Source organism: Helianthus annuus, chromosome 10 (assembly GCF_002127325.2).
Source record: "Helianthus annuus cultivar XRQ/B chromosome 10, HanXRQr2.0-SUNRISE, whole genome shotgun sequence".
Classification (NCBI taxonomy): domain Eukaryota; kingdom Viridiplantae; phylum Streptophyta; class Magnoliopsida; order Asterales; family Asteraceae; genus Helianthus; species Helianthus annuus.
In genome coordinates, this window is record NC_035442.2 from 93,216,818 (window position 1) to 93,229,453 (window position 12,636).

General features: G+C 31.3%; 1 long non-coding RNA gene across 1 annotated transcript; it reads right to left on the reverse strand.

Annotated features, from left to right (window-relative positions):
• Nucleotides 1-3,483: 3,483 nt before the first annotated feature.
• Nucleotides 3,484-7,530, reverse strand: LOC110885532. Its single transcript, XR_002562287.2, has 2 exons — nucleotides 7,100-7,530; nucleotides 3,484-3,689 (listed from the first exon to the last, which is right to left on the reverse strand). It is a non-coding gene; the product is annotated as an uncharacterized LOC110885532 (long non-coding RNA).
• Nucleotides 7,531-12,636: the final 5,106 nt, after the last annotated feature.

Consider the following 12,636-nt stretch of genomic DNA (forward strand, 5'->3'; position numbering starts at 1 on the left):
AAGAGGCTTTATCTAATTTACTCAGCCTAATTTACCTTTTCAAGATCTTGAAGGTTATTTCTAGGGTTTAGTTTGGCCGATTGGGATAATCTGTCCATAATAGTTTTACTATTTAAGTTTTATACTTGAACTTGCAATAGACTATGGTTGAAGTTTTTCTTAAAGCAATTGGTTAATGTTGTGTTACGTTACATTATCCTCTTCATAAGATAACCTCTTCATAAGACTGTAAAATGATTTAAACTCCAATTCCTCAAGGCTTTGCGAAACTTTGTGAAGCTTCATTATTCTTTCAGAACATGCAATATTGCAATTGATAGTGGGCTTAGCTTGAAGACGTGTTATTTTGGGTGGATCGGATAGTATTTTCTTAAAAAACATGGATTCTTTGTTTTTTACTTGCAACTCCACCTACGCAAGTTGATAAATAAACCTGACCTCAGTTTATATATACTACTGTTAAAAGATTCCAATGGCGTTGTTTTACCAGATATACCCCTCCCAAACTCAATATTATTTACCACATCCGGCGTGTGATTGTGACACTTTGGGTTTTCCTGCACAATCCGTTATGCATTTTAATTATAAGAAAGTATATGAACGTGGTTAGTTTTGACTATTTGATTTCTATTATGTGGGGTATTATGATGGGGTTTGATGATGGGGTTTGACTACATGTTTAAATGTTTAGAAGCTAGAATTATGGAACAGTTTAACTCCTTCAATGTGTCATGTGTGAATGTTTTTAGATTAGAATATATCTCTAATTCATTTTTTCTTTCTTGAAATGGAAAGTTTAAGAACTTGGTGTTGGTCGGGGCTGTGCTATTGCTATGCGAGCTCAGGTAAGTACTATAATTATATGTTATACAATATTACTTTGAACATATTTTAGGTCAGAGCCCAAAAGTAGAGGTGCAAGTAATAGTTACACGAGTTTTACTGCAGCGGTTTCAAATTCAAACTGACCAGTTCAGTTTAGGTTGGTCCACAAACATGTTGGTATCATTTCTTTGGTACATATCTTTATAAATAGTTAATATGTTAGTTATAAGTAGAAAAATAGTATTATCATTTTAGTATTCTTGATCATTAAATAAAAACAACTTAAGAAGTTTTGTGTATTAAGTTAGACTTAAAACGATTAGCTAAGTTTTTCGAATTGATCCATTTGAGATAAAACATGATCCAAACGACCTATTCATAAGCAAATGGGTCGAAACTATCACATTAACAAACAAATTCGTGCATGTCATAATTTAGATCGTGCATGTCATAATTTAGATCTTTTGTTGCTCACGAAGCTGGAATAATGAGATGGCGGCGAATCACTCTCATATCTTATGATTCTATATTTTATAAAAGATCTGCTATCTTGATGTCATTTATGTGTCGACTTCTTATAAGTTACCAGTATGAAAAAAAGCTTATTCTATTGGTATGTGTAAAAACTTGAATCGTTAGTTATTGTCTCCTCACTTTACAGCAATCATGGGTTAGCTTTTTTACACTTTATCCCACTTTTTAATGTATTTTGGTTGCTTGAAGTGAAATCTTTATTGTTTTTTTTTTTTTTTTTTTTGCATTGCTTGGATTGATTGCACATATTTAGTACTATGTCGAAAATGTAAATATTAAAATATTTTTAGGCCTTTATCTGATATTGATGATTGTCTATATCTCATGTTATAGCCTAGGTACATTCAAGCATTGATGGACAAAGCAAAAGTGGATGAGCGAGAACCTAAGAGAATATTTATCTTTTTGGTTTTATTTATATCAATAGTAAGTTGTTTGTTTTATTTACTTTATCAACCTGAGAGTTCCATAATAATTTCCTTTGGAGAATTTCATTATGAACATCTTACATGTATAATGTTCTTTGTCAATACTTCGAAAGCATATTATTTTGTCAAACACTTCAATTTATATTTCAAACCAGAAAAACATATTTCCTTCATTTACTTATCTTTTCGGTTTTGTTACATCTATAGTATATCTATAGTATGATGCTTCGTTGTATTTTAATCTTCAACTTCAGGTGTCCATAATAAGTTCATGCGTACAGTTTCTTTATGATCAGTAACGTAATTTTTTTTCTATAACTCTGTTCGGTTTTGGGTTTGTACCGGTTAGGGTCGTGTATTGTCTGTTTGGGACCTGTTTTAACCCTTAGACGTGAAGCCTAAGTTTGGAAAGGCCTAGAAAAAAATGATGATCTACATGGGCTTCAATGCCAGTAGATATTATATGTTTCTGTTAAGCCACCCGCGAAACTCGCGGGATCTTAGGCTAGTTTTCATAATAAAATAATATTAACTAGTAGAAGTATCCGGCGCGTTGCGGCGCGGTACATACCAATTGCCATCGGTAATAACTCCGAAAGACAAGGGGTACATACCAATTGTCGCCCGAAAGTCATTATCAAACTGCAATATACAAGTTCTTTGGAATTTTGTTTTACAGTGGACAACTTAGGATAATTACATTTCCGCATATCGCCAATAATAGTAAAAAAGTTAAACAGATCTTGTCAGTGTATTTGGAATCTAAGATTGTTATGGAAATTAGTTACCTTAATTTTAGCAACCAAAAATACTTAAAATGAGAAAAAAAAAAAAAAAAGAAAAGTAATCTATAGATAAAGTATTGTAAGGTAAATAGAAATTAAAAAGCTTAACCTATAACCAGCCAGGAATATAATACACATACACACAACCAGCCTTGCCATCATTCTATTATACTCTACTGCAATATACATGCCAACAAAGTGCTGCCATTTTAATTGTACAAAATGAAAATAAAAATGACCAAATACTGAATCCGATCTTTTAAAATATATATATATATATATATATATATATATATATATATATATATATATATATATATATATATATATATATATATATATATATATATATAGGGGATGGTTCAAATGAAAACCACTTTTATTGTAAAAACTCGAAAACTAACTAAAAAAAGCCTAAAAAACACACAAAATTTTTTTTTTTATAAAAATCGCTAGTTTTTATATATAAAAAAAACTTTTTTTCAAAAAAAAAAAAAAAATTTGTGTAGTGCACATGTGTAATAATACACATGTGTAGTACACATACATATATGCAGTATTACACATGTGCACTACACAAAAAAATTTTTTTTTTTTTTTTTTTTGAAAATTTTTTTGTTTATATTAAAAAACCTGCGAAATTTTGATTGCAAAAAAAAAAAATTTTAAAAAAAATTTTTGTATGTTTTTTTGGCTTTTTTTAATTAGTTTTCGAGTTTTCACAATAACTAGTGGTTTTCATTTGAACCTTCCCCTATATATATATATATATATATATATATATATATATATATATATATATATATATATATATATATATATATATGTATATATATATATGTATATATATGTATATATATATATATGTATATGTATATATATATATATATTTTTTATCCAGACAGCATCAAAAAACGCAAACAATATAGATCCTGATCAAGCTCTTACGTCCAAAACCCACAGCATAAGCGGAAATTCATATAGAACATACACCCAAATGACCGTCGAATCAATTCAAAACACACACAAATCCTAAATCCATGAAAGTCGTAACCGATTAAAGAGTTCCTTGAAGTATGCGTGTGGCCAGGTCAGATATCCAAATCTAACACATAACCTGAATCCATGAAAGTCGAAACTAGGAGTGGCAAAATGGGTGGGTTGGGTAGGTTTGGGTAATGGGTTAGGATGGGCATGGGTTAGAATGGGTTTGGGTTAGAATGGGTTTAGCAAGAAATGGGTTAGAATGAGTTTAGGTCAAGATGGGTTTTTTGTCAAGATGTATTTGGGCATGATAAAAAATTCTAAGAAATCCAAAAAGATAAAAAAAATCAAAAAAAATAATAAAAAATTAAAAAAAATAAAAAAAAATAAAAAAAAATTCTAAAAAATCCAAAAAATTGTAAAAAATAACAAAAAATTCAAAAAAATAAAAAAAATTCTAAAAAATCGAAAAAAATCTAAAAAATCAAAAAATTGTAAAAAATCAAAAAATTCCAAAAAATCAAAAAATAATAAGAAAAATCCAAAAAATTCTAAAAAATCAAAAAAATAAAAAAAATCCAAAAAATTGAAAAAATCAAAAAAATTCAAAAAAATTCTAAAAAATCGAAAAAATTCTAAAAAAATCAAAAAAATTCCAAAAAATCAAAAAATAATAAAAAAATCCAAAAAATAATAAAAAATCAAAAAATTCAAAAAATCATAAAATCATAAAAAATTATAAAAAATCAAAAAAAATCTAAAAAATCCAAAAATATCAAAAAAAATTCTAAAAAATAAAAAAAATAAAAAAATTCTAAAAGTCAAAAAAATCTAAAAAATAATAAAAAATCCAAAAAATCCTAAAAAGTTCCAAAAAATTCAAAAAAATAAAAAAAAAAAATCAAAAAAATCAAAAAAAAACAAAAAAAAAACAAAAAAATAAAAAAAAAACAAAAAAAAAACCAAAGAAATTCTAAGAAGTAAAAAACTCAAAAAAATCAAAAAAATTTTAAAAAATCCAAAAAATTCTAAAAAATCTTAAAAGACATAAAATATTCGAAAAAAATAAAAAAAAAACCTTAAAAATCCTAAAAACATTTTTTTTCTATTTTTATTGATTTTTTAGAATTTTTTGGATTTTTTATTATTTTCTTATTTTTATGTTTTTTTTTATTTTTTTTAGATTTTTTAGTACCTTTAATTTTTTTATAATTTTTTTGGAGTTTTTATTATTTTTATGATTTTTTAGAATTTTTTGTACTTTTTTATTTTTTATAACTTTTTATAAAATTTTGGAATTTTTAGAATTTTTTTTATTTTTTATTATTTTTTTTATTTTTCAGAATTTTTTTGATTTTTTTTATTATTTTTTTGATTTTTTAGAATTTTTTGGATTTTTTATTATTTTTTTATTTTTTGAATTTTTATTATTTTTTTGATTTTTTGGAATTTTTTGGATTTTTTTATTATTTTTTGGATTTTTTAGAATTTTTTGGATTTTTTTATTATTTTTTGATTTTTATTATTTTTTTTATTTTTTAGAATTTTTTGGATTTTTTATTATTTTTTGGATTTTTTAGAATTTTTTGGATTTTTTATTATTTTTTTGATTTTTTAGAATTTTTTGGATTTTTTATTATTTTTTTGATTTTTTAGAATTTTTTGGATTTTTTATTATTTTTTGGATTTTTTAGAATTTTTGGATTTTTTTATTATTTTTTTGATTTTTTAGAATTTATTTGATTTTTTATTATTTTTTTGATTTTTTTGATTTTTTGGATTTTTATTATTTTTTTGATTTTTTAGAATTTTTTGGATTTTTTATTATTTTTTTGATTTTTTTTAGAATTTTTTGGTTTTTTTTGGTTTTTTTTTATTTTTTGATTTTTTATTATTTTTTTGGATTTTTATAATTTTTTGGATTTTTATTATTATTTTTTATTTTTTAGAATTTTTTTTTATTTTTCTGATTTTTTTGGAAAAATTTTATTATTTTTAAATTTTTTATTATCTTTAAAATTTTTATTATTTGTGAAGCCAACATGTACGAACACTCGAATATGATGAAAAATCTGCATGTGATGCTCTTTTTGAGTTATCCATGTACCCTGCGTAATACCCATCATAACCCATGAATTATTTTAAATAGATATCATATAACCCATCCTGACCCATCCTTACTTATTTCTTAACCCATTATAACCCATTCTCATTTTTAAAATGACCCAAAATAACCCAAAAAACCCAAATGGGTTTTATTTGCCAGGCCTAGTCGAAACCAGGTCAGATATTTGATTTTACCTTCAGTCCTTGAACTTGAAAACACTCTAACTGAACACTGTACAACTTCAATTATTGAATCAATTATTGTCATTGTGTTAGTAGTGGCACTTAGTGGTTTCACCAATGCAAGGTAGTTTCAAGTTTCTTGTCTTCAACAACAGTTTTTATATATAAAAAAAAAAAGAACAACAAAATGTCTTTGGTTGTTTAAGGCACACAGAGGAAATATTCGCATCATGTGTTACCCTGTACTTGATCTAAAACCATGGTTATGTATTGTATGTTATCGGTGCATCAATGTTTTCTACTGTATTTCAAGTCTTATCTTTTTAAAAAAGAACATGTATATGTTAAAACAGACCATTCTATGGCTCTATGCACATACATACGGTGTGTACTGATGTTGGTGCATCAAAATTTCCAATCATATTTCAAGTTTAGACTATGGGGTATGGGGCGGGGGTTAGAGAGAAACGCTCAAGTCACCACCCCGGGTGGGCTTGGGTTTGGGCGTGACCCCTTGGGCGGGAGTTTAAGGCCGGGCGTGGGGCATGCTAGCGATCCTATGTGGCCGGCTCTTATTGGCTTGTTGGCTAGGGCATAGCGGGCCATGTTTTAATTTTAGATTTTTTATTTTTATTTTAATACACCTGGCCAAGCCACGCCGGGGTAGCGACGCCGCGCCATACCCCACGGACACATCACTTACCAGCGGGGGGCTCGAACTCCACGTGTCAACCCATGCCCCAAACCCCCGCCCCACCATACCCCACGGTCTTATCTCTTCATATAATAGACATACACAAACAGAAACACATACATATGCCTATATGCACACACACATATACACAATCAATATTTCTAGCTTTTGAGTCAACTGTCCATCAAGTCAACTCATTCTGCAATACATACCTAATTATCCAAAACTACAGCTAAAAAGAATGTGAAAGTGAATGTGAAGACTAAATTCTATCTAGTATGAAAACAAAAGCAAAATCAACCGTCAACAATAACAAAATAGAAATCAACAAACACATAAACAAATTAAAACCACCACAATCAGAACCAACAAAAAAACCCTAGAAATCAAACCCCTAAACGCCCAAATTAAAACCAAAAACCTAACCGATTGACTGCATTCGGTGGTCAATGCAGCATCAAAATATAACAATACGATAAACATTGACCCACCGACAGATAATAAAAGTATAAAACCGGAAGAATTGATGAAAGAAATAGGGCTCAAAGATGAGATCGTACCTGAATAAAACGGAATCAGTAAAGCAAAATCACGAATTGGAAGCTTCGTTAAACTGAGTGAATTTGTGGTTGTGTAAATTATTTGGAACTGATGTCGGAGACCGGAGGCGAAGGTGAGGGCGAACGGTGGTGCGTGGTGGTTCCGGTGTGGTTGGAGAAGACGGGTGAGGCCGTGGTGGTCGGAACCAGCGACGGGGAAGTGGTGATGGAGATGGAGGCGGATGTGTGCGACGGAGTGGGTGGCGGGGTGCGACGGCGTTTGGGGTTGAGGACGATGATGGAGGGCGGTGGTCGATGTGGTGATGGAGATGGAGATGGAGGTTGGTTCAGGAAGGTGTCAATGTGGTGTAGAAGAAGTGAAGAGGAAAGTCTGATTAGGGTTTACAAGTTGATAAGATCACGCCGTTAGTGTTAAAATACTGTTTCTCAGTTATGTGTTGAATTAATTAATATATATATATATATGAATATGAATATGAAAACCTAAAACTACACGTATGCATATGATAAATTAAATGAATTGAATGAATAGGATGATGAGGACACGTGTATACGAAGCCGTAACTCCCAAGGCTTCAAATTGTGAGTATAAATAGATTTGCCAATTTCCAACATCTAATCTGCTTCATTCATTTTCCTCTCGTCCCCTCTTTCTGTATACTTTACTTTTCTTTCACCCCCTAAATACTCTAAAGCCATGCCCCATTTTAAGTGTTTTAACCCTTCATTATTGATACCCTGTCCGATTGACGTAGGGCCCCGTAACGAATGTCAAGGCTCTGCCCGACTAACTTCGTTGGGGTTCTGTCTCGTGACGTAGGGATAAAGTGGAATTGGGTTACTATACTTAATATGAGTGCACTATATATTTTATTAAACAATCCAGGAGTTATACCCAAGATATGACAACCCTCCTAAAATATTTGAGACACCCCTAATATATTTAGAATACCCCTATACGTCCTAAAATACACCCTGTATACGAAAACCGGTCCCGAATACCTTTATTATTATAAAAATTAAATAAAAACAAGATTTAACCCTCTCTTGCGGGCCGCGAATGTGTAGGTAGTAGCCTACGCGGGCCGCGACAGCCCGGAGTCAGGGAGAGCCCTTGAGCCGCCACGTGTCCCTACACGCGTCAACACCCCTGGGATGACTCAACACCGCCGCCGCCTTTTCTGGTCCTCGCGGGCCGCGTAAGACCTTGGGGTGGTCTTCGCGGGGCGCGACGAAGTCCCTGAACAACCCTAATTAGCAAAGCTCTGCCTCGTTGTAAGTATCATAACCCCTGGATACGTATTAGATACGCTGCCCGATTGATCTATGGTTCCGTAACGGCTGTCGTGGTTCTGCCCGACGTAGTCGTTGGAATGCCGTCTCGGGGAGGGTATTACTAATGTTAAAATGAGTTATTATACTAACACGTGTGCATTGTTTATTTAATTAGATTATAACCAGGAAGCCACAAAGAAAAGCCCTATAACAGCAATATGAGTAATCTCCTTTTTGCAAACTGTTTTTACAAAATCTCACTTAATTAATTATACAGTAAGCAGTTATTGAGTATTTGTAAGGATACAATTACAGTCGGTAAATTTGGGGTTTTGTAAACAAAATTTGTTACTGTCTTGCGAGGAGTAACATGACCATAAGTCGGAACGACAGTACCGTGGGTGGTAATTGATATGACTTGGAAACAAATGTAATTGCGAGATCGCCCTCAATACTGTACAATGGTTTTTATTAAACTTGATTAAACTGGGATTCACTCACCAGTATTCCTGCTGATAAAATGTTTTAAACACGTGTTTCAGGTAACTTAGTGTGAAGCCAATAAAAGCCAGCTGGAGAGCACTGAAGGCTTAGAAAAGTAGCAATAAAAGTTACCTAATTAAAAAGGAGAATTGTTTTCAATAATTGGGATTATTCCCTATAAATGTATCAAAATGAAAAATCAGGTTTTGTCCCACTTATAAATATATTATCAGAAAAACTTGGGTTTTATCCCATTCCTTTAATATAAATATTTTGGTGTTTAACTCTGATAACATATTTCCTAACTACGGTCCTGATGAAATTTTCTGCTGCCAAATTGATAAACACCGATACCACTGAAACTGGCCACGGCCGCCCGTTCCTGGTTTGTTAGGGAACAGGGGTTGTGACAATGTCCTTGGAACAACACCTTTGCTAGCCGAAGTTCTAAAGGAACAACCATTAGAAGTCTTTAAAATTACTGATCGATCCTTTCGGTAGACCATCGAACCAAACCCTGGTGGATCTGGTAAGTGTCTGGGAGAACATATGCCACCAAGCTGGCATAGGCCATAATTCGACTTTAGCAGCTCCGACAAAGGAAAACATGTGATCATCCGGGTCGGATGTGCCATTGTAATTTTTTAAAGCAGTAGGCATTTTCAACTTCGCTGGAAGAGGAGCATTAACGATTCTTTGAGAAAACTTTGATTGCAAAGACATGTAGGTTGGTCGATATGGAGCTGTAAGTTCTTCATCTTGGAGATTGAACCCGAAGGGTCCCTAGTGAAGGAAACCATTTATGCGATCATTAGGGTTAACATAAGAGTATATAGGACCCTATTAAGTGTATAGCGGAGTGGAGGTAATAATGGTGGAACTTACCAAGGATCTCGAGGAAAAAGATCATGTGGAGAATGAGTTGAACTTGAATTGGTGTTTCCGAACAATTTCGTACATAACCCCTGGAGGATCTCATCTCGTTGTTGTTGTTGTTTAAGTTGTCGAAGGAGATTTGCATTTCGTTGCAGAAAAGCATCATCAAATTCTTGTGAATGAGGTTGTGCTGTGGATGATATAGGGGCGGGTAGTGTTGCTAAAACAACAAAACTAACGCTAGATGGAACGGTTCGAGTGACTTGTGGAATGGTAAGTCCTCCTGAGACTGTGGAGATAGCCACTAAAGAGGTAATGGTTCCTGAAGCGAAATCATCAAAAGATGGCACAGAAGATTCCATAAGGAAAAGGTTTCAAGTGTACAATTGTGTTAATGGGTGGCACCAATAAAGATTTCTAAACCTGCAACTAAACTCGAAGCAGGGTAATCCTCAAAATTAGCCTAATCACATGGAAGGGAGCTTCTCTGTGACCAAGCTTGGGCGTAAGCATAAGTGCAATTAAGTACAATAAGTCAGTGAGAGAAAATGGAAAGAGAGTTTAGGATAAAAGTATAGATTACCCTTTTTGGGAGATTTTAGTGAAGTATTTGTACTTATGTATATGATGACGTGGCGTGGAGTGGTCGACTAGTCGTTATCAAGGAGGCTATAAGAATGGGCCCCAAGTTAGCTATGGGAGATTCCCTAGGTTTGGCTAGGGGAGTTCGCGTGTCAGACCTATCGACGTCAATCGAGCCTTGGTAGCTCGCTCGAGGACCTTTTTTCCCTTGGTTTTCGGTTCGACAGCCTGGACGTTGCCTCATCATGTGTGTAAAGAGTTTCTTGTGGCTAACCTCAAGTGTCATTGTGATGTACACTTTCGGAGAACTCTGTCACCTTTTAAATACTCAAATTAATAGTACACCAAGTTAATACATTAATAAACTAGTGACCTAAGATGCTTGGTTAGGTTGGTTTGGGGGGGGGGGGTGATTCTATTAACAAATGAATGCAGACCAAAACCCTCGGGACGCTTGCGCAACCGGGGTTTTGCTCCTAATATTATTTTTCTCTACTGGTTTTTGCTTTTCTAAAAACAATAAACCATGTAAAATCTCTGTTATGATTTTTGTACCATGGAAGACGGTCTCTTGAGTGGTAGGAAACTATTTTAAGGTTGCCACGTCATAAACAGGCCTCAATCAACTCTTAACACTTTAGTTCGTTTGATTCTTGCGGATGCAGATATTACAGGAACTTTTGACATCTTTTTATTTAATTTAGGAAAATTGGTATTTAAAAAACCAACCTTTAACCAATTGGTAAATAATAATCCAACCTACAGAATTGGTATATAATAATCCTACCTATCAATATGTTGGTACTCAATGAACTTCCGTTAATTTTTTTTAACTGAAGTTAGTTTTTAAGTTTTATTTATTACACAAACAGTCCCTGTAGTTGTAATTTACTAGTTTTAACTATTTCATGAAACAAAAAAACCACTCGAAAATCCTCCTTTTCCTCGATTTGAGGTTTATAAAATAGTTAAAACTAGTAAATTACAACTACGGGGACTGTTTGTGTAATAAATAAAACTTAAAAACTAACTTCAGTTAAAAAAAATTAACGGAAGTTCATTGAGTACCAACATGTTGATAGGTAGGATTATTATATACCAATTCTATAGGCTGTATTATTATTTACCAACTGGTTAAAGGTTGGTTTATTAAATACCAATTTTCCTTTAATTTATGTTTCATATATATTATTGCCATTCTGTAAATGGTACCGTAAGTTTTTCGAAATATTTTATTTATTTTACATAATAAAAACCAGTTTTTTTTTTTATAGAAAGATATATCCATTTTAGAGATTAAACATGTGAAATATACGGATAATATAGATTAGAGTAAATTATTATTTTGGCTCCTGTGGTTTAACCAGTTTAACCCTTTCAGCCTAAAAAGCTATCTTTTAATATATCAGACCCCGAGGTTGTATTTTATAACGGTTTTGGCCCCTGACACTAATTTGTTACTTGTTTTTTGCAGTTAAGTGTAAGGGTAATTAGGTAATTATATACCTTAGGGTTGTTTTTGATAATTACAAAGTTCTTTTAATATTAAGAGATTATTAATGTAATTGCTCAAGTTTTTTTTATTATTTCGTTATTTTCACGATTACTATTTAACAAAATGTGTTTTATATATACAAATAGATCTGTATGTTCATTAAACGTTTGTTTTTTATGAGCGTCATTTTTAAAATCATTTATTTTCTAACCTTTTTTTAAACCGTCTATCGTTTTTAAAATTATTCATTTTTAAACTGTTTGTTTATTAAAATCGGTCTTTTTAATGTTGTTTGTCTTCTAAAGTTTCTTTAAACGATTCATTTTGTACTGTTCTTTTTAAAATCATTTTCTAAACTTTTTAAAAACAATTTGTTTTTTAAGTTCTTAATTTATAAAAGCTTTTTTTTTTAAACCGTTCATTTAAAATCATTCATTTTATAAACTTTGTATTCAGTTTACTTATAACTGTTAGGGAAAACGAACTTCAGAAAATGATCGATTTCAAAAATCGAAGGATTTTAAAAACGATTGATTTTAAACGAACGGGTGATCTAAAAAACGATGATTAAAAAGTGTAAGGTACTAAAAAATGCACAAATTTAATAAATGAAATGTTAAAAAATAATGAATTTTGAATAAACATATGATCCAAAGAATTGGAAGATTTGAAAAAAGAAATAAACCATTCTAAAAAAGTTTGAAAAATGAACGATATTTTGCAAACTTTTTATTAGAATGTTTTTTTAAATCTTACATTTATTTTGTTTTGTTTTTATACACGTCGTTTTATAAAATTTAAAAAAATGAACGACCTAAAAAAGGAG